This window comes from Haliaeetus albicilla, chromosome 3 (genome assembly GCF_947461875.1).
Source record: "Haliaeetus albicilla chromosome 3, bHalAlb1.1, whole genome shotgun sequence".
In the NCBI taxonomy this organism is placed as follows: Eukaryota; Metazoa; Chordata; class Aves; order Accipitriformes; family Accipitridae; genus Haliaeetus; species Haliaeetus albicilla.
In genome coordinates this window covers 52,354,476-52,372,914 of record NC_091485.1, presented here as the reverse complement: position 1 = coordinate 52,372,914, position 18,439 = coordinate 52,354,476, and positions in this window count along the sequence as shown.

Here is an 18,439-nt window from a genome sequence, read left to right as displayed (position 1 = left end):
CTGGTGTTGGCTGGAGCTGATGTTTGTTGTATAAATGATCAGTGGCTGTATTTGTGCCCAGGATGGAATAGCCTCGGCATCCCATTCAAAGGTCATAAGAGGTGGCAAATTTTCCCAAATAACTTATTCAAAGAGGAGCAGAACCTGTGAAAAGGAAGAAAGCAGCTGACATTAAATCTGGTTGAACCCATGCCAGCAATGATCTGAAATAAACTTGCTAAAATATGTTGGTAGGACACTTCAGAGTGAGATTTATTACTCCCAAATTTTGTGCTTCTAATTTAAGAACAACAGAACTGCCCATCTCTTCTTCTATAAAAATGTCTCACTAAATATTTGCAAGTGCAAGTCATGTTCATTTCTGTATTATAATCTGAATTCAGGGATGTGGTAGGATGGGACTGATGCTCATGGGACTATTGAACCACAGGAGATGTGGCAGCAAATTTTGGTAACACGTCACTGAATGGTTCTTTTCTGCATCAGTTCTTAACAGTGTAATTACATGAACATGCATCCTTCTTCCACAGGCTCTTGTTCCAAGGGTACCTCTTCTAAGCATCCCCAAAATACCCTGAGACATCTTTGTTTCTCTTTGATTCAAAGGCTTCTTCTGCTATGCAGCTTCTGGATCATAGACTTACGCAGGTTATTTATTTTTTATTCCATCTATCTGTTTATTTTGGTTAGATATGAAATACAAAATATGTCTGCACAGAACTGAGTGCTCCCTGATAACTGAAACGCAGCATGGCAGGAGCTAAGGGCACCATTAAGCAACCAGTGCTTGTTGTGTCTTCTGTGGCAGCGCTGGGGCCATACAGCTGGATTGTATGTGGTTTATAAGGTGGTTTATAATGCCGGGCTTTATATGCATGCAACAGGATGTCTGAGCTTGGCCCACAACTTAGCTGGGCAACAACTGACAACAGAAAACTTTCAGCAAACAAAATATTTGTGTTCATTTTCTGTGGAAAAGAATAGTGGGAGGGAGGGAGGTGAAGGATGGTGAAGACCCCATGTTCCTCCTCTGCGTAAGGAGCGGTCTGGAAGAAAATAAAACGGAAGAGAAGGGCTGGCATTACAGGCAAAGCACGACAGCAGCCTCCTAGGAGAGGGTGGGCAGGGTGGAGCAGGCCAGGCGAAGCCTGGAAGTGAAGCTGGTTTGTGTTTGTCATTGTGGAACAAAAGGAGTACTGAGGCAAAAGGACACAGAGATAAACCTAGGCTGGGGGCTTCGCTCCAGCCCTCCGGCTGCAGAGGGGGATGCTGTAGGCAAGGAGGGATCTGGAGTTATCTGCTGCTCGCTGGGAACGGCATTAGCTGGCTTTCCAGAAGAGTTACGTTCAGAATGTCGTGACCCCTGCCTGGAGGGGGACATCTCAACCAGTCACTCATCCGGATTCAAACACGGCCTTAACACCTGGCATTAAAGCCCGGCTTTGGCAGCACTCCTAGAGCAGGTCACATTCTCTGCTATTCAGCAAGTCGCTGAAGCTTTTAAATGTAAAATACGTGCCTCGCTGATTTGAGGGTCTCTTTTCTGGGAGAGATGCCTACCAAGCACCATAAGCAAAGCGAATGACACAATACTGACAGCTAGGACCACCAAAAAATTATGAAGCTTGGCCAAAGAAACATTATATTCCCAGCTTTGGCTCTGGTTGTTAACTGCCATAAGAAATTCAGTGTCACTTCGTGCTGGCCTCCTGAACAGGGTAAAATTTACCACTCTGCCATTCTAGCCAAGGCTATTACACTTTCTTTTTTTTTTTTATTAGGAGAAAATGTACCTTTAAAATAGAAAAGATAATTCTTTATCGCTGAAAGTTTCATTTAGAGCCGCGGTTCAATATTTGCCTGAGACATTTGCATACCTGCAAGTGTCTCATACGTGATGATCCCTGCAAATGAAATGCATTGTTGATGTAGTTTATTATCCCAAAAGATGATATCGTGGTTAAGGTTTGTATGCAGAACATCAGGAGAAAAATACGGAAGGGTTGAATTGAGATAGATTTTAATTCTGCCAGGTATACTGCTGAAGTTAATGAAAGTCAGTTAGACACACATTTGGCTGCTGTTGCTAACTGAATAATACAAGTAATAACAGAGGCATCTATTCAATTCCTGATGAACATGAGTAATTTCCATTATCTTAAAACGTGTAGGAGTTATGAATTATAGGTGCAGAGATTGCCCAACACTTTTTCATTATTATATCTTGTTGTCAGTTGCTTATACATTTGCCAAAGTTTAATGCATCAAGCTGAAATTTCCTATGCTGGGTATCAGCCTCCGGCTGACTTTATTTGTTTCTTTTTACTTTTGTTTTGCAAGTTTTATCAAGAATGGTGCATCTGTATCCAAAAGCAAGGTTAGGAGAAAGTATGTTATTTTGTCTATGGCAAGCCAAGTTCCTTCAAACATTTCTCTGAGAAGACATTTTACCTCCATGCATGGAAGCAAAGAGCAAAAATTTGGCAAAAGGAGTCAACCAAACACCAGAAATTTGCTTTTCAACACATTTGGGGAATTTTTCCCAAATTTGGACCATGTCTAAGCATTACTGTCTTTGCAGTTTGTGCATGCTTGGTAGAGACTTGTTAAATTCTGACATCTAAAAATCCCGTCTAGGTCGGGCATGTTCCAGCTCAGAGCCACAGAAATCTCTCTGCGGTTGGTCTCCAAATAAAAGGACTGTCTGTAGATTTCCTCTCAGCACTTGTGAGACAAGGTCTGCTGTGTGTGCCTGCACAGCGAGGGGGAAGAGAAGGGAATCTGATTTACTCATGGAGGAATAAAAAGAGGAGCAGTGGCTGTAAGAGTTGGAGAGAGAGAAGGAAGAGGGGGGATATGGAGAAGCAGCCGCACGGTGGGAGAAGGACAAGAGCGAGGGTGGAGGAAGGCGTTGGCACAGAGGGGTGAGTGCCAGGGCATCAGATCCACGTAGGCGATCCCTGCAGGGGCAGCGAGGGAGGAAAGCAGGGCAATGCAGTGCCTAGGGTGGCCGGGAGAAGGGGAGGGAGGCGGTCCTGCCAAAGACAAGATGATAACTGCCCGTCATTGGGCAACTGCATTCTCCTCCACACCTCGAAATTACCACCACCGGACATAAGGCTCCACGTTCCTCTGCTGTCAGCAAATAGCAATGGGAAGATGTCTGTCTGCCCCAACACTCTGCATTGGCTGATCAGCATAAATAATAGGCTGTGTAGTGAGAGATAATGTCAGTAAGATCCATGCAGCGTTTTGTTGCAGAAGTTGAAAGCTACGGAGACAATGACAAAGACGACTGTAATTAAAGATGGTATCATAAGGCATTAGCTGCAAGGACAACCTTAATTCTGATGTTTCTCAACTCCATGCATTTTGCTTTATAGCTTAAATGTTTTTATAGCAAAGGTTCTCTTAATGTTCCTGTTAAAATATAATGCACAACATGTTACACTTGGGTTAACTAATTTCTGTTGTCTGGCCCTGGAAATCTGTACCCATATAAGTAATGCTTGCACACGTGAAAAAATCACTGGAATTAATTGCACCACTTACCACCTCCTAACTTATAGGAGTAAACAGATACTGCAGGACTTGCCCATATAATACACTGAGCATGCTAAAGTTAGTCCAGATTTGTGTGTAATTGATGAAAGCATTTTAAAACGGTATCTGCTACCTCTTGCCAGCTCATACTTTATTGTTCAGATATAAATAAATAAATATATTTAAAATAAACATATATTCTGACAACAAGTGAGCATCTGTCTATGTCAAGCCTTATCACAGCTATTTGGGTTTTTCACATTTCTGTTTCTCTCTCTGTTAGTGTTGTTTTTACCTTCTCAGGATGGAACTGGATCCGGAGCCAAAAGAATAAAATAAAGATGTGTCCAGGTCGTACATGTTTCAGCATATTTATTCCAACCTCAGGATATACATCCTGTGAGCATCAAAACAAATTAGTCTGCAGTACAAGGAGAGTCTATGGTCTGACTGTTTCTATGAGAAAATGCAGCTGGACTTTTCATGCTAGAGAAAAAGCTTTGGGTTTGTGTTACAAACTTTTCTTTTTTGAGTGTAATTGCAAACTCATCAGGTATGTAGAAGAAGCTGCTTATTAGGGGTGAAGTGAAATAATGACCAGTGTCCCTCAGTGGTTGTGGAGCAGCCCCTGAGGGAAGGCTGACACCCAGATGAGGAGAAGAGCCACCACCTACTGCCATGAGACAATGCGGTGGGGGGCTTCCCCTGGCTGGAGCATCCCTCATGTGGGGTTTCTGAAATCAAAGGGTAGTACACATATTCTCAATAATGACCAGCTTTCTAATGATAGTAAAATGGGAATTATGCAGGGCTGCGAGCAAAGGACAACTTCTGAATGAGAGAAGATGAGTTCAAAGAATGTGATTAAATAGTGGTAGGCTTAAGGTCTTAATTCTCCTCTCCCACTATGCAAAGCAGGAGTAACTCATTTGTAGTCAGTGAAGCTACAGAGATGTAAAATGGCATCGGAGGAGAATCAGACCATTGTTCTCTGCAAAACTCACTGATAAGACATTAATTACTAAAGAGAAAATGCCATCAAAAGGATTTTAAATGCTTTGCAGAACTCAGGAGACAAACTCATTAAATGCTGTGTCGTACAGGGAATTAGTTCCAAATTTGTGAATGCAGAGAAGGCGAATGCTGCACTACAGATAAATGGATGATCATTTTGAAAGCCTTCTTTGGAAGGCCTACTTTCTTTCGGAGGGGGAGCCAGCCCCACACATTACATCCAGAGACGTGAAACAATTCCAGATAAAATAAATCACCCTGAACCTTGGTCCATCTCACACACTGAATCCCAGCCAACTGCAGTTGTTTAAGGTTTGTAAAAGTTCACTGGATGCTGTTTCCTGCCCAGCCTGTCTCTCCTTCTCCCCTCCACTCCCAGCTCTCGTCCTAGGTCAAGTCAGACTTGGAAGCAGAAAAGCTAAACACCAGTCAGACAGCATCATGTGCGGTCTTTCTAACTGAGCACCCAGTTGAAGTGCTAGTAATCTCAGTGGGGAAAATCACAGCTCCAGGGATATGATAAAATCTATGGTAAAATTCTCATTTGACCTCTCCAAGGGCAAGATTTTACCCTCATCCCCAGGATAATCCCCAGACAGTTTTGCAGACCCCAGTTGCTGAGATAGAGTGACCAAGTATTTGAAGCTCCTGATGTCTTTTTGAACAAAAGCCCCAAGCAGTTAACCCTCCATTAAATCCACCCCAGAGGAGATGAAGCTTATTAATATACAAGAAAGAACAGCAAAGGAGTTATTGGTGAGAAGTGAAAACGTGGCCACGTCACAGGGGACAGTGCTGCGTGCCCCAGCCACCACACATGCCGTGTCCTGCTGGGGGACCCTGGCTGCTGAGGCTCCCGGTCCAGCACCGTGAACATCTTGAAGGCACATTTTTGCCCCAGGCATCACCCCAGTAGTGATGACCAGGGTGAGTAATTGCCCCAACTGCCTTTTGCTTTGGGCATGGGCAAAAGCCCTGCGGCAAGATGCTGGAAGTCAGCCTGCTCGAGGCTGAGGTCCGCATCTGGCTGTGTGATGGCACGAGGGAAGCACAACAAGAGGATGTGGCTGTCACATGAGCCAGGGGCAAGATGGGGATGCCAGGACAATATGTCCCTAACACATGACCTGGGTGCAACACTGTCCTGTGATCTGATGCGTTCCTGTCACAGGGTCTGTGTGAGGGAGTCCTTTTGAATGTCCCCTACATCCCGGCTCCCTCTTGTCACTGTTGTTCAAACCCAGCCACTCGAAGCAGGAGAAGGTTCAGACTATGTCACTGGCGTCATTGCGTACTGATCACACTTTGGCACTGGTGGCAGGAGCTCAAAAGAATTATTCACAGTCCCTTGAGCTGCCAAAGAAGCCATCCACTGCAGAGCAGCAGGAGTGGTTCCCTGGCTCATGGGAGGACGCGGCTGCCGGGACAGCAATGGCCTTGGCTGCGGGATGCATCTGCCAGAACAGCAATGTCCTCGGCTGCAGGACTTGCCTTGTCATCCCCATGCAGCCTTAGGCACCTGCAGTTCAGATTCCCCGAGTGACAAATAACAGGTACCTAGCCGTGGTCAAAGTGGTTGTGATAACACAGCCTCACACTGAGACAAGGGGAGTCAAAAGACTCAACTCCTCAAAACAGGGACGACTTGTGGATCGGCCAGGGACTGCCCCCGTTATGTCTCTCAGTGGACGGTACTGCAGCCTCACAGATGTAATTTCCAGCTTGAGTGGCGCAGCGAGGCTGTCACCTTTCCCTTGCACATTGGGCTAGATGCTCTTCTGCTACCAGATAGTTCAGACTTCTCCTGCCCCATGTAGTCTTAGCATTTCCATGATTTGGCTGCCCAGGCTGGCTGGCTGCAGGGGGTTGAGACCATGGGTGGCAGGGAAGTGTATGCCATTGGCTAGAGAGATGCACAGCATGAGGTCCTTCAATGTAGGTAGCCACTGGCTACCTGGGGCACATCTGACCTGCCCTGTGCTCTGTGTGAGCCCCCAGAGGCAGCAAGAATATGTACATGGTCATGGATCAGGGAAGAACCCGGAGAAGGTGTGAGCCAGAGGAACCTCCCAATGGTTCTAGGCAGGACCAGAAGTCAAGACGTATATCAAAGGTCAGGAAAGGGCTTAGAAGCAAACACCATGGGTTTAATTTAGTAGGTGGATTAATTGCAAGCACTGCCTGGAGCAGCCAATCATTGTGCTAACCCTCAGCTCCAAGGCTAGCCAGGAGAGTGTCCTTGTACAGCAACAGGTCACAGATGGGGAGAGCCCTAGCAGAAAGACCATCTTTTTTTGTGAGTGACATATTCTGAATCCAAATCTACATGGGACCTCTTTTAGTAATAAATTTATACTAAATCAGGGAAAATCTTAGAGATCTCCTTTTACTGTGTTTGCAAAGGCATCTTTTCAAAGTGGGCCAAAAAATGGATTAATAGTATGAAATAAAAAAGAATTAAAACAGCCAACATCAAAGTCATGGCTGCACTGCTGCAGTGTCCCATCACTGGGCATCAGCTAGCTGGAACTGTGTCCGTTCCAGTGTTTTGTTAAAATACTGCATTGGGAACAGTAATTAAACAGATTCTGATGATGGTTTTCAACACATGCCAGCTGGCTCCCAGCCAGTGTCAAAGCAGAAACATTGTGCAATCTCATGGTCAATGATGACTTTGATCTTTGAAGGGCTTTGTAGTGGCGGAAGGAAATGGGAAGATAGGAGGGAGGGAGAAGGCTGCAAGCAGTGGGGAGAAAAAAGAGTAACATGCACTAGAGTGGGAATTATCTCCTGCACCTTGACAAAGGCAGTGGGTCCTTTCTTCCTTCCCCTCTTTCTTTATGTGGGGCAGTAGGCACAGCCATAAACATTATCATAAAGGCCCAGTTTTGTTAATGGCAACCCATATGACTAACAGAAGGCCCTTGAATATTCCCAGGTGTGTGCCATTGGGATTGCTCTGGGAGTGACTTCCTCTGCACGCTGGCTTGCAGTAGCTGGCCCTGCCAGCGCGTTAATGTGCAATGGACACTGGACAGTGTTGGAGTCCTTCAGGACAGAACCTGGGACAAAGGTGAAGAAGAGGTCTTCTGTGGCCGAGAAAATCATAAACATGTGCTATTCAAATTATCTGCTTAGACATTGCCTGAAATGCTACAATAGCTCTTTAGGCACAAGGAAAATTGTTGCTTCTGTCCCACAAGGTTGTCTGTTTAGATGTCACATGAACAAGGATCACGGATAAATGGACAACTGCAACTGGCAAGAACAAGCAGAGAAGGATGTCTCTACAGTTCTGAACAGTTAGTTTAAATTCAGTATGACTTTCCTATGTTAACAGTTAGCAATGGGCACAAAGAAGGAGAATCACATTGTTCTTTTTAAGCCTTAGAGATATGCAGATGGTTTAGGTAGATGATGTTGCTGATTTTCAGGTGTAATGCTCGCTGTGCCTTGGTCAGCAACGAGCTGGTGTTCCCAAGCTGTGCTGGAGGGGTCTGAATATTGGTGTGCTATCTCTCAAGTGAACCTCACTTCAGAGATCGCAGCTGCTTTTACTCTAATATTCTTATGAAATTCTTCACAGAAGTAGGATTGGCTTGACAGTACAAGCTGCAATGCTTCTGTAGTAGCACAGGAAAGCTGGAAAACCTTGCAAATATCTTCACATTGAAAAAAAAAAATCTTTATTTCCCTTCCAAATTCTTCACTAATGTTAGATGATGACACTTATGATTTTTCCCTCTTTCTTCTTTTCTGTAATGAAGGATGTTTTAAATTCATTAACTTCCAACTCTGGAAGGACACACTTAGCAGCCTTGGGGTTTTGGTGTGACTCTTAAGAATTTCAAAGAATAAAGTCCTTAATGAGTTCTCCTGTGCTTTTGCATGCACAAAAGATGCTGTCAGTGAGAATAACCTTTATTTTAGTTCAAGGGCTCCAGCAGACAGCTGGGTTAAGTAACTAACCTTGTATCAGCTGAGCTCCCAGAGATGTCAATAGTCATCTATGCGCACTCCTCACCCGCTCTAATCGCGAGGTGAGGCAACTCAGCATGAACTCTGATGGGAGAGGTTTTTAAGCTAAAGCATTTCCTCCACAACTGAACGACAGTAGTTCAGTTTTGTATCTGAGCCACAAGAAAACAATAAGCTGGAAAAGATAAGCGTGTTGTTTATAGGATAGTGTCTGGCCCCACTGCAAGGAGACCTTGAACTGGAATGTAAGTACAAGCAATCTGTGAATCGTTCTTGCATTTTATACCAGTCAGGTCCTCTGTGTGGACATATTTAATTGATTTACAACTGACTAATAGCAAAGAAATTGATGTAAATCAGTTCTAAAGCAATTTAACTGTGCATGATGTAGCTCATCCTCTTAATTAAAAGCCTATTAATTAATGCAGGTTTTGTGTTTATACAAAACATACTGCAAAGTTCTTCAGATAGTACACCTTGAGCTCTAAGAGGAAAAATGGCCATGGCGTTGAATCCCCCAGCAATACACAGAAGTACAAATGCCATGCCCAGAAAACAGATCCTGGCAATTATGTCCACCATGGACTTAAGGTAAGACAATTTCCCACGTGCTTCTCCAATGTGCCTCACATAATTTGAGCATTCTTGCTTGCTGAGTTTGTTTGGACGCTGAGGCAGGCTTGCAGAAGTGTGCTAAAAGAGGGCAGCAGGAACTCAGAGGCTCTCCCTCAACATAATGGAGACCCTCCTGCACATACCCACTTGGTCTCCCTGTTAGCTTGCAGGAAAGAGACCCGAAATCACAGCAGGCCTAACTAAAATGCACAGTCCCTTGCTTATTATTTTAGTGCTATGACAAAAATGGGAATGCAGAACAGCTCTTGCTGCTGCAGCAGGAAGGACCGAAGCAGGTTGGCAGACGCTGCTGGAGGAGCAGCCTCTTCCCACAGGGCTCCTGGCTCCCCCCGCTCCCAGGTCAGCAGCCACGGGTGCTCCCGGGCCCCCGACACAGGACAACACCCCTGAATTGTCCCCACCCCACGAGGAGCCAGGAGCCAGGTCTGCAGCCCAACCAAAGGAGCAACTTTGCTTCAGAGGGTGCATTGGTGCCTCTGTCCCGGCGCTGCCTGCTCCCAGGATGCTGCTCCCAGCACTGCGGGGAGCCACCGGCGCTGCAAGGCTGCGCTACAGCTGAAATATTTGCCACCTGCATTTTTAATTGGATTTTTCCCAGATGGATAGACACATGTACACACACAGAGATGATAATGCTAAATAACCACCTTACAGGTCATTGATTAACCTCACCTTTCACAGATACATGTAGAACTTACAGCTTTTACAGTAACAACAGGAGCCGATAACAAGTGCTGTGTCCTATGATGGGCACCTGCTCTAACTGCAGTAACATGGCTGTCATCATCGGTACTTAGAGCACGTTCTCTTTTGGGAATAACCCTCCACCTGAAAATAAAGGTATTGCATCCGACTCCTAGAGACACCAGTGGCAGCTTCATTGGTTTGGGACTGCAAGCAGCTCAGTCACAGCGTGGAAAGGCATTTGTAGGCATTTATCCATCCAGAGCTCTTTTTCTACAGCAAGGTGTGTTTTTGCTAAGTGAAGATATTAAGGCAGGAGATCTTGGTTGGAATCAAGGACTTGTTTTCTGTAAGTGCAAAAGGGAAACAAGGTCAAGATAACTGATCTTCTACAGCCACGTCCAGTCAAGTCACTCTCACGCCAGCCAGCCCTGGGGGACGGATAGAGGGAGGGTCTCGTACCTGTGTAGAAGCGCAGGCACAGTTGTGCTGCTCGCAGGCAGCCGAGGCGAAGCGTCACCCCGGGAGAGTGTGCACAGCACAGGCAGGGGAGTGGCGGGCACACAAATAATCTTGTCACAAGACCTCAGCACCAGACTGGGAGCTCTGACCTCATGCCTCTCCTCTGCCAGGAGCACCTAGTATGAGGCTGAGCCTTTGGGTGGCTCAGCTGCAGGTGGAGAGAGGAGGGGTCGGAGCACTTCTCCATCACACTGGAAGAAATTGGGACAGCTCACTGAAGACTGGGAGGCTGTCACGTAGCAGGAGCAATTCCGACACAATAAATATAGCCATGCTTTGCAGGAAGGCCCAATACGTAGGGCACTTGAAAATGTCCTGTATAGCTAGGGACTCACATCTGCATCCCAGTGGAGAGCTAGACAAATCCTGATAAGTTAAGTATTATTTTCCAAAATACTTGATGAAACTAGAGTCACCATTTTCCTTGGAAAACCAGATTAGTGCTACCCTTATTCTTCTGGAGTGTTGCTCTGTCCATGTGAAAGGTGAAAGGGAGTTCCTAGGAGATACTTAGTCACAGCTTAAACGGATCTTGCTTTTTCAGTTGAGTTTGATGGCGCGCAGAAAGTTACTCCTCCCTTAATGAGCCCCTGGGGATCCAGTTGTGTATTTTTTCAAGATCTGTGATTCACATATGTATCTATCTGGCATCCTTCCAAATCTTTTCAAAGATAAAATGTGAGATGAACATCTGGTTCACACTATTACAATCTTTATTAAACACTAATGTCTTCTCCAGAAAAGCACCATCTGCCACAGCTCCAGCCCTTGTTTTCTAACATGGATTTTTCTTCAGAAGTACACAATGAAATAAATCTTCACCAGTTATAGTGCCCAGAATTTCCTGAGATGAAAAAGCACAGTGACAGTAGTAGGCTCCAAGAGTTGATTTGCTTCAAAAATCCTATGTTATTATTTAACTTGGTAAGAAACCATATTATCAAGGATACTAGCTCCACTTCTTCGCATTACGAAGAGTTCACTTAAGCATTTTGATAAACCCATTGCTGAAGGATTTGACACTTTTTCAGCAGCTTAGAGCACTGTGTCTTTGAGCCTTGATAGTCAAGGTGTGGATTTTGCAAAAACTCCCTTGCTTCTCACAAAAGTTTTGGAAAAGAGAGACAGCTTGTTATAGATATGTGGAAAGTTAATTCTCATGCCAGTTCAGTCCCTATCTTTATGACATGTAGAAAATTAATTTTCATCCCAGTTCAGTCCCTGTCTTTATGAACCCTGTTCTTAAGCCCAGTAGTACCCAAAAGCCAGGAGAGAAAACACCTGAGCCATCATCTGCTCGCCTCTTTCAGAGGCAACAGGATTCCCTGCATTCCCCGTGGTGGGGGGAACAGTCCTGAGTCACTCATGTCTTTTACATGACATTTGGACGTTCACCTCACTCTGCTCGGGAGCTTGAGTGTCTAAAAGGATTATAGTCTCCTGGGCTCTTAGGCTCTTATTCTTGCCCGTTACTAAAGCAAATCTAAATAAATGCTATTAAGAGGCTAAATTCGATTTGCTGTCTCTTGGTGTTCCAGTATCACATCAATAAGAAGCTGTGTGCACATCACTCTGTGCCCAAGGAGCACCATATAACAGATGCCTTCAAGGGGCTTTGTAAAGTGCCAAGTCCTTAATGTCATGGTGTTGGGCAGCGGCAGTGCACGACTCCAACCCCTGCAGTCAGTCCTGCCTGGAGAAGACAAGGCTGAATGAGCACATTTAGCCTGATTTCAAACCTCCTCATGTACTGGCAGCTGAAGAGCTTTGCACAGAATGAGCTGCTGCCAGGATCAATGTTGGTTTTAGGCTACAGGAAAGGAGGGAGACCAAGATGGACTCGGTCCCTCCGCCTGTAGCTGGCTGAGGATCTGACTTGACGTGCAATGGCCAGGCAAGCCCCTGCAGGGAGTCCTTCTCCACTACAGGCTACTATGGGTCCTTTCTGTCTAAAGAGACTGCCAAACCCTGAATTTGTATCTGCTGAATGATTGGTGTCAATGGCAAGAGAGGGGACAGATGAACTCCACGAACAACACACGATGATGCTTTCCTCCACATCAACGCTGAGAGCAGCTCCCCGCGCCCCCAGTTCTCTGTGATGGCAAGATGCAGCTACACTCGTGTTTTTGTAAATTCTTGCTGTATTTTGCTGCCTCTGTAACTGTGCTTTTGATGCCCAGGCATTGCATGGCCCATGGTGCAGCACAATATGAGAACAACCATGGAGACTGGGCCTCCTGCCCATCACTGCCAGCCTGCTCTTCTGGGGTGCCCTCCCTGCCTGCATACCTCTCACAAGAGTTTGCTGGAGTTTCTGGTCACAGCAGCAACAAAAAGGAATAAAGAAAAGTAACCCCACCATGATACAACTCCATGGTGAAACTGTTAAAGGGTATTCTACATACTACAAAAATCACATATTTCTATTCTGGACTCGCTCTTTGAAGAGCATTAGAAAGATGTACTGAGTAGTGACAATATAACAGATAAGGAGTATGCCTTTTTAATGAAAATCTGAAATTGACCCTAAATGTGCTGCTGACAAGAGTGCTTAAAGAAAAACCCTTGAGAGGTATAAATGATATAGGAATTTTCATCAGAGTTATGACCTAGTGGGTGGAGGTTCACATCTGTATCAGCTTCACAATAAGTTTCCCGAAAGCGAGGGATAAATAGGTAGAAACTGAGATTAGAGAGAGTGGGCGATCATAATTTGGAGCCAGAAAAGCCTGCTCACACCATGATGGACATGGGGAAGGCATGAGTGATGGCACGCTGACTTAAGGGAAACTGGAGGTTTTCCTGCAGAGGTACCTGAAATCTGTACACCTGGGGTTTCCCCTCACCTGGAGGGAGGGAAAGGTTCAGCTTCCCGTGGAAATTGGCACCAGCAAGGAAGATTCAAAGGAGACCCAGGCAGCCCATGACCACAGCCATCCCAGGAAAGAATGACCTTTTCTTAGTGATTTCTGGATTTCGGTGGTGTTCAAGCTCCAATAGTCCTCCTCGCTTGCCCTCTAGTACCAAAACCAGACCCTAAGTATCTTCAAGAGAGCAACTGAAACCACCGTACCTCTCCTCTTGGGCATTCCCCTGCCCTTGGTGCTGCCCCTCCAGACACCTCACAAGTGCAGAGCAATCCCAGAAGCTCTGTTAATTATCCCAGCTGGAAATGGGACCAAAACCACGTGAGCACAGTGCAGGGGTATCTTTTCCAGCTGTGCCTATTGCATAAAAATCCTCCTGATGCTCCTCTAGCAATACAACCCTGCCAGACAGCTGGGGTCTCAGTATACCTGCTACTAAAACTGAAACATGGGAAAGCGGGAAAATTTGCTTCAAGATCACAGGCTATTCTGTGCTTGAGGGTGGCACTTGCAGAGCAGCCCAGGGCTGGCAGGCTGCTGCTCTGACCATCACTTAGCTGGGTCCTTTGGAGGGAGGGAGGTCAGAGGTGGAGGTCAGAGATCAATCCCATGGCATTCCTTAAAAAAAGAAGAGTGAATGTGTAACCCCAGCGATGTCGCCAAAATTGCTTCTGACCATCAAACAAGCTGAAATAAGCATCCAGAGCCACCGGAGCTGCTGTGCCTGAGAATTGCCTACATAACGTGGTTGTATGGTTGCTACCAGCTGATGAATTTCCACTGCAGTTTTACAACCCCAAGTGGGAAAAATACAATAAAAAGCCAAATTCCTCAGGACTTATTTCACAGCAATTTTTATTTTAGACGGCTCCTGCATGCAGGCAGGACAGGTACACAAGGTGAACTCAAGGCACAGGACACGCAGTCACAAAAACAAGACTTTGAATGAGAAGTGTTTGTCCAGAACTGGTACCTGTTGCCAAGCACATGCACAGGCTGATGAAACCCAAAGTGACAAACTCTCAACGTGTGCACTGAGTCGGTTGTGTGAGCCACTTCCATGCACTGAGCCAGGATATTACGGGAACTTGCTGCACTGGATAATTCCAGCGGGGTATGAGGAGTTTCATCCCATTGCCTGAGGGCAGTTTGATGACTCCATACAGTGTGTTGCAATCCTCAATCAAAGCGTTTCAATCAAAACTGTACTATGTTCAGTACGCCGCACGGGAACATCAATTTACAGCAGAACGTCTTGTAGTGTTTAATGCCCAAGTAGCTCTTCTCTACAACCTCCTTTCATTTTTCTGAATAGAGACCCAATTTCCTGAATTTTTAAACAGTCTTGCTAACATAATCAAATTACCATGATTACTCGGCAATGATTTCAAAAAGTCCTAAAAGCACTGTTCCAACTTTGCAGTGGATTCCTATTACATGTAGAAGATTTTGTAAACACTTTTAAAAAATTGCTTTTAATTCAATGAGAAGAGTAAACATTCTTTGTTTTTAGCTATTCAACGTATTTGAGTCACAAGCATTTTTCCAAGTGAATGGCTACGGGGGTTTGTAATGCAACGCAAAGCAAACACTGAGAATATAAAAATCACACTTGTTCAAACAGGATTAGAGAGTTTATTCTAGCAGAGTTTCCAAGGATTTCAAAGAGAAAATAGCTTTTTTTTTTTTTTTTTTTTTTGTTAGGGAGGTGGAAAATATGTGATGCCTGATCAGTGATTGTACTTGGTAGGATCCCAGCGGTACCGTGCAGCCCGCACTCCCGCTGGGTAGCAGGGCAGGGATGCCATTCATTTTTCACAGTCTCTCAGGCCTCTGTGGCTCGCTCCTGTTCTGCCTTTGCTCAGCAATCGCTTTCACTGTATTTTGTTAACACAAACTGGAAGCCAGGAAAGAACTAAAGCCTATTTCTGGCATGCATACAGCAATTGATGAAAAATATAACTACTCCATGCTTCTTCATGTATGCTTTTTGCAGGCCGTGTATAAGACATGATGATAAGAAAGGGAGCAGTTTCCTTGCCCCGGGGTCTGGGTTAGAGCCACATGGAAGACCCAGTGCCTCAGCCCTTGCTTGGGTGATAGCTCTCACTCGCATGCCCGTGCTGCTGAACCTCTCTCTGCATCCCTCCTCCCTCACCGTCCCTCCCTGTGCCCTCTGCAAACGTGTCTGGTATCTTTTGCCAGTATTTCCCAGCAAAACTTCCTGCCCAGTGCTGGAAACATCCAAAAGCGCGGGATGAGCATCGTCCCTCCTCTGCTTTCAGCTGTGTTGAAGCATGTGGTGGCTGGCCATCCTCTCTCCCACAGCCCTGCTCCCCAAGGAAGGGGCTCATCAGGGAGGCATCAGAGCTTCACAGGAGATATAACCGCAAAAACCTCGCCCCATTCAAAATATTAGGCAACCCAGAAAGGTCACTGCAGACTCCCCTAGAAGTATTTCCTAGGTATCACACTCTGATTGTTCCATGATAATAAAGCACTTGTTGCTGGAGGCTGTGGATACTTCATCCTGGATGGTGGTTAGCAGGTCAGTTTATAAGCCCCTACCTATTTCTTCAAATGTGTTTTTTATTCATAAGTGGTCACTGAATTGCTTGGACAGATGATTTGCAGATTACGGGTTGTGCACAACCTTTTTTTGTTTTAGCCGCTCCCTATTCAGGACTTGTTTTGTGCGATTGGCAATTTAAGTGACACGGTGTCATTTCTGATCCTGGATTAGATGGCTGAAGTATTTTAAAGAGAAGAGGCAAGAATGGCATACAGAAAACAATGCTGTTCTGCTGCAAAGACACATTTCTTCTACAGTTCATCAAACTTTCACGGGATTTTTGTAGGCATCGACAGTGGTCTAAATACTGTCAAAAAGTCACTGAGATAATTCCATTTTTTGTAGCAAACTTAACCCAGGGTATTAAAAAATACATTAAAAATGTAGATTTCTTTTACCAACTGGCCTTGTGTGTGCATATTTGTGTAGGGACATGTGGGGGTGCACAAACAGAAAAAGAAAATATTAACCTTGTGCAAATACTGTATGCATGAACAGTTTCCAGGCTTCTACTGTGAAAATGCATTATTTTGCAACCCGTTTGCAAAGTTTGAAGAAATGTTTAGTGTCATCCATTGCAGTACAGAATCTCTGAATGCTGCCTTGATTTAGTGCTCTGTTAGCAGCCCAAAATCCACAGCAGAAAAAATCAGAGAGCTGAATTTTTGTCATTGATTTCCTTAAAGTCGGTGTTCAAAATCAAGTAACGTTTAGACACTGCAATGGTACCTAATTATTTCTGCTGTAATTCAGGATGTTGGGGTGCTGTAGAGAGCCTGGATAAAAAAAAGTGAAAAATTATGTTGTCATTTAAAGTTATTACCATCAACAGAAGCCTTGATATAACATAAAAACAGCTATCGACATGGATATCTCCAAAAAAGGGTGATGGTGATCCCAGGCATTTTGGGTCAGGGCAGCAATGCACCATGTCCCCTCACTGCTCTACAGCTCTTCCCACGAAGGGCTGGGCAGCTCCCGTGTCCAGCAGGATTTTGAGGCTGTGAAAAAGCAAAGCTTGGCAGCAAGTCCTCCCCGCAAGTCCTCCCCGCATCAGTGAGTTTCAGGGCTAAAAAAAAGTGAGAGTTTGGATGTGTTTTCTTTTGAAGGTTCTCTTTCACCTCGTTGATGATCTAATGATCACATTCATTTGACCAAACTAGGAAGGAAGTGTTTAAAATAGGGAAAGTGAATGCCTCCACTGGAAAATTTAGATTCTGAAGAGTTATCAAATATTTTTGTCACATGGGTGGGAGGATTTCCCCATACAGCTTGCAAGATGGTATTGCAGAATGACTACATATAAGGGTAATATTAAGCAACAGTCATATTTTTAGCAACCTTTTAAAGCAATTGAGCAGCTGAAAGTAAGGAGAGAGAATCACTCCCACGTGATTCACGCTGTAGGATCTGCTTTGTAGGCCAGAGTTTGGGATGCTCTCTGCTACCAGTAGCTATTTCTGCAACAGGCTCCAGTGTGACACCATGAATCATTCGGCACCAGCGTGTAGTGCTTTCTTATCAGCGCATATTGTTGTCACAACTTCCTTAGAAACCCAACTGCAATGGCAAAGCAGTAGGATCTTCAGACAGGAGACTGTGTCTCAACCTAGAAAATATCCCTGTCCATAAATCTCATGGTGAGGAATTCCTTAACGACAGCTATTTCTCAGCTGGCTACGTGGCATTCCCATGGCACTGGGGGTACGCAAGAAAGGCTGTGGTCCCAACAACGATGATCAAGTGAGTTAAATGGTATCAGTTCTCCCACTGGAAGTCTCCTTGTTGTTTTCCAATCCCTCTTGCTTGGCTATTTTTATTTAAGTAAGTGCAATCCAAATTAACAAACAAATTACTGAGCATTATGGAAACAGATTTCAAAACTTTATAACCAGCTGATATAGTCAGTCATTTACAAAATAATGAAGCAATGAGATTCTCGCTGCATTTGTTGAGAAATGGAGGGCTAGTAAATTCATGGAATTTATTTTTTTTCTCACCAAAACCATGAGTACTCGATGCCAGTTGCTCACAGAGCTGCCCCACAGACTCTGTCCTCGCCATGTGAGGCTGTGAGCAAGAGCTGCAAATGGGGCCATGAGCCAAATTCAGCTCTTCTCCCATAGACCCATCCCCTGGCCACATCCAGGTCCTGCCTCTGCTCCTTCCTGCACATCTCCCTTGCCAAGCCTCCAGCCAGAAACCCTCATGTAGCAGTGGGGCTCTTGACATGACTCTGGGTGCCATGGTGGAGAGCACCGGGTGGTGGGCAGGGGGAAACGCTCTTTGCTGGCCACGTGCTTTGCCCATGCAGCAGGATGAAGCCTGTGCATGCCCCCCGTCATGGCAGAGCAGCTACCATGCAGTAAATCGATGTGCTGAAAGGTAAGGAGGATGGGAGGAGAAGGATCTGTTGGACTCCAGCAGGTACTTTGGCTGCCCATGCACAAGGTCCAGCCTGCTACCATGACATGGTGAATTACCAACTTGGGTCCTTTTTTCAATGTGCAAATACGACACCCCTTGCACTCAGGTATTGCTCATGTTTTGGTTTTTTTTTTTTTAGATGAAAGCCCCAGTAGGGTAGGGATTGTACCATATCAAGAGCACATAAAATAAA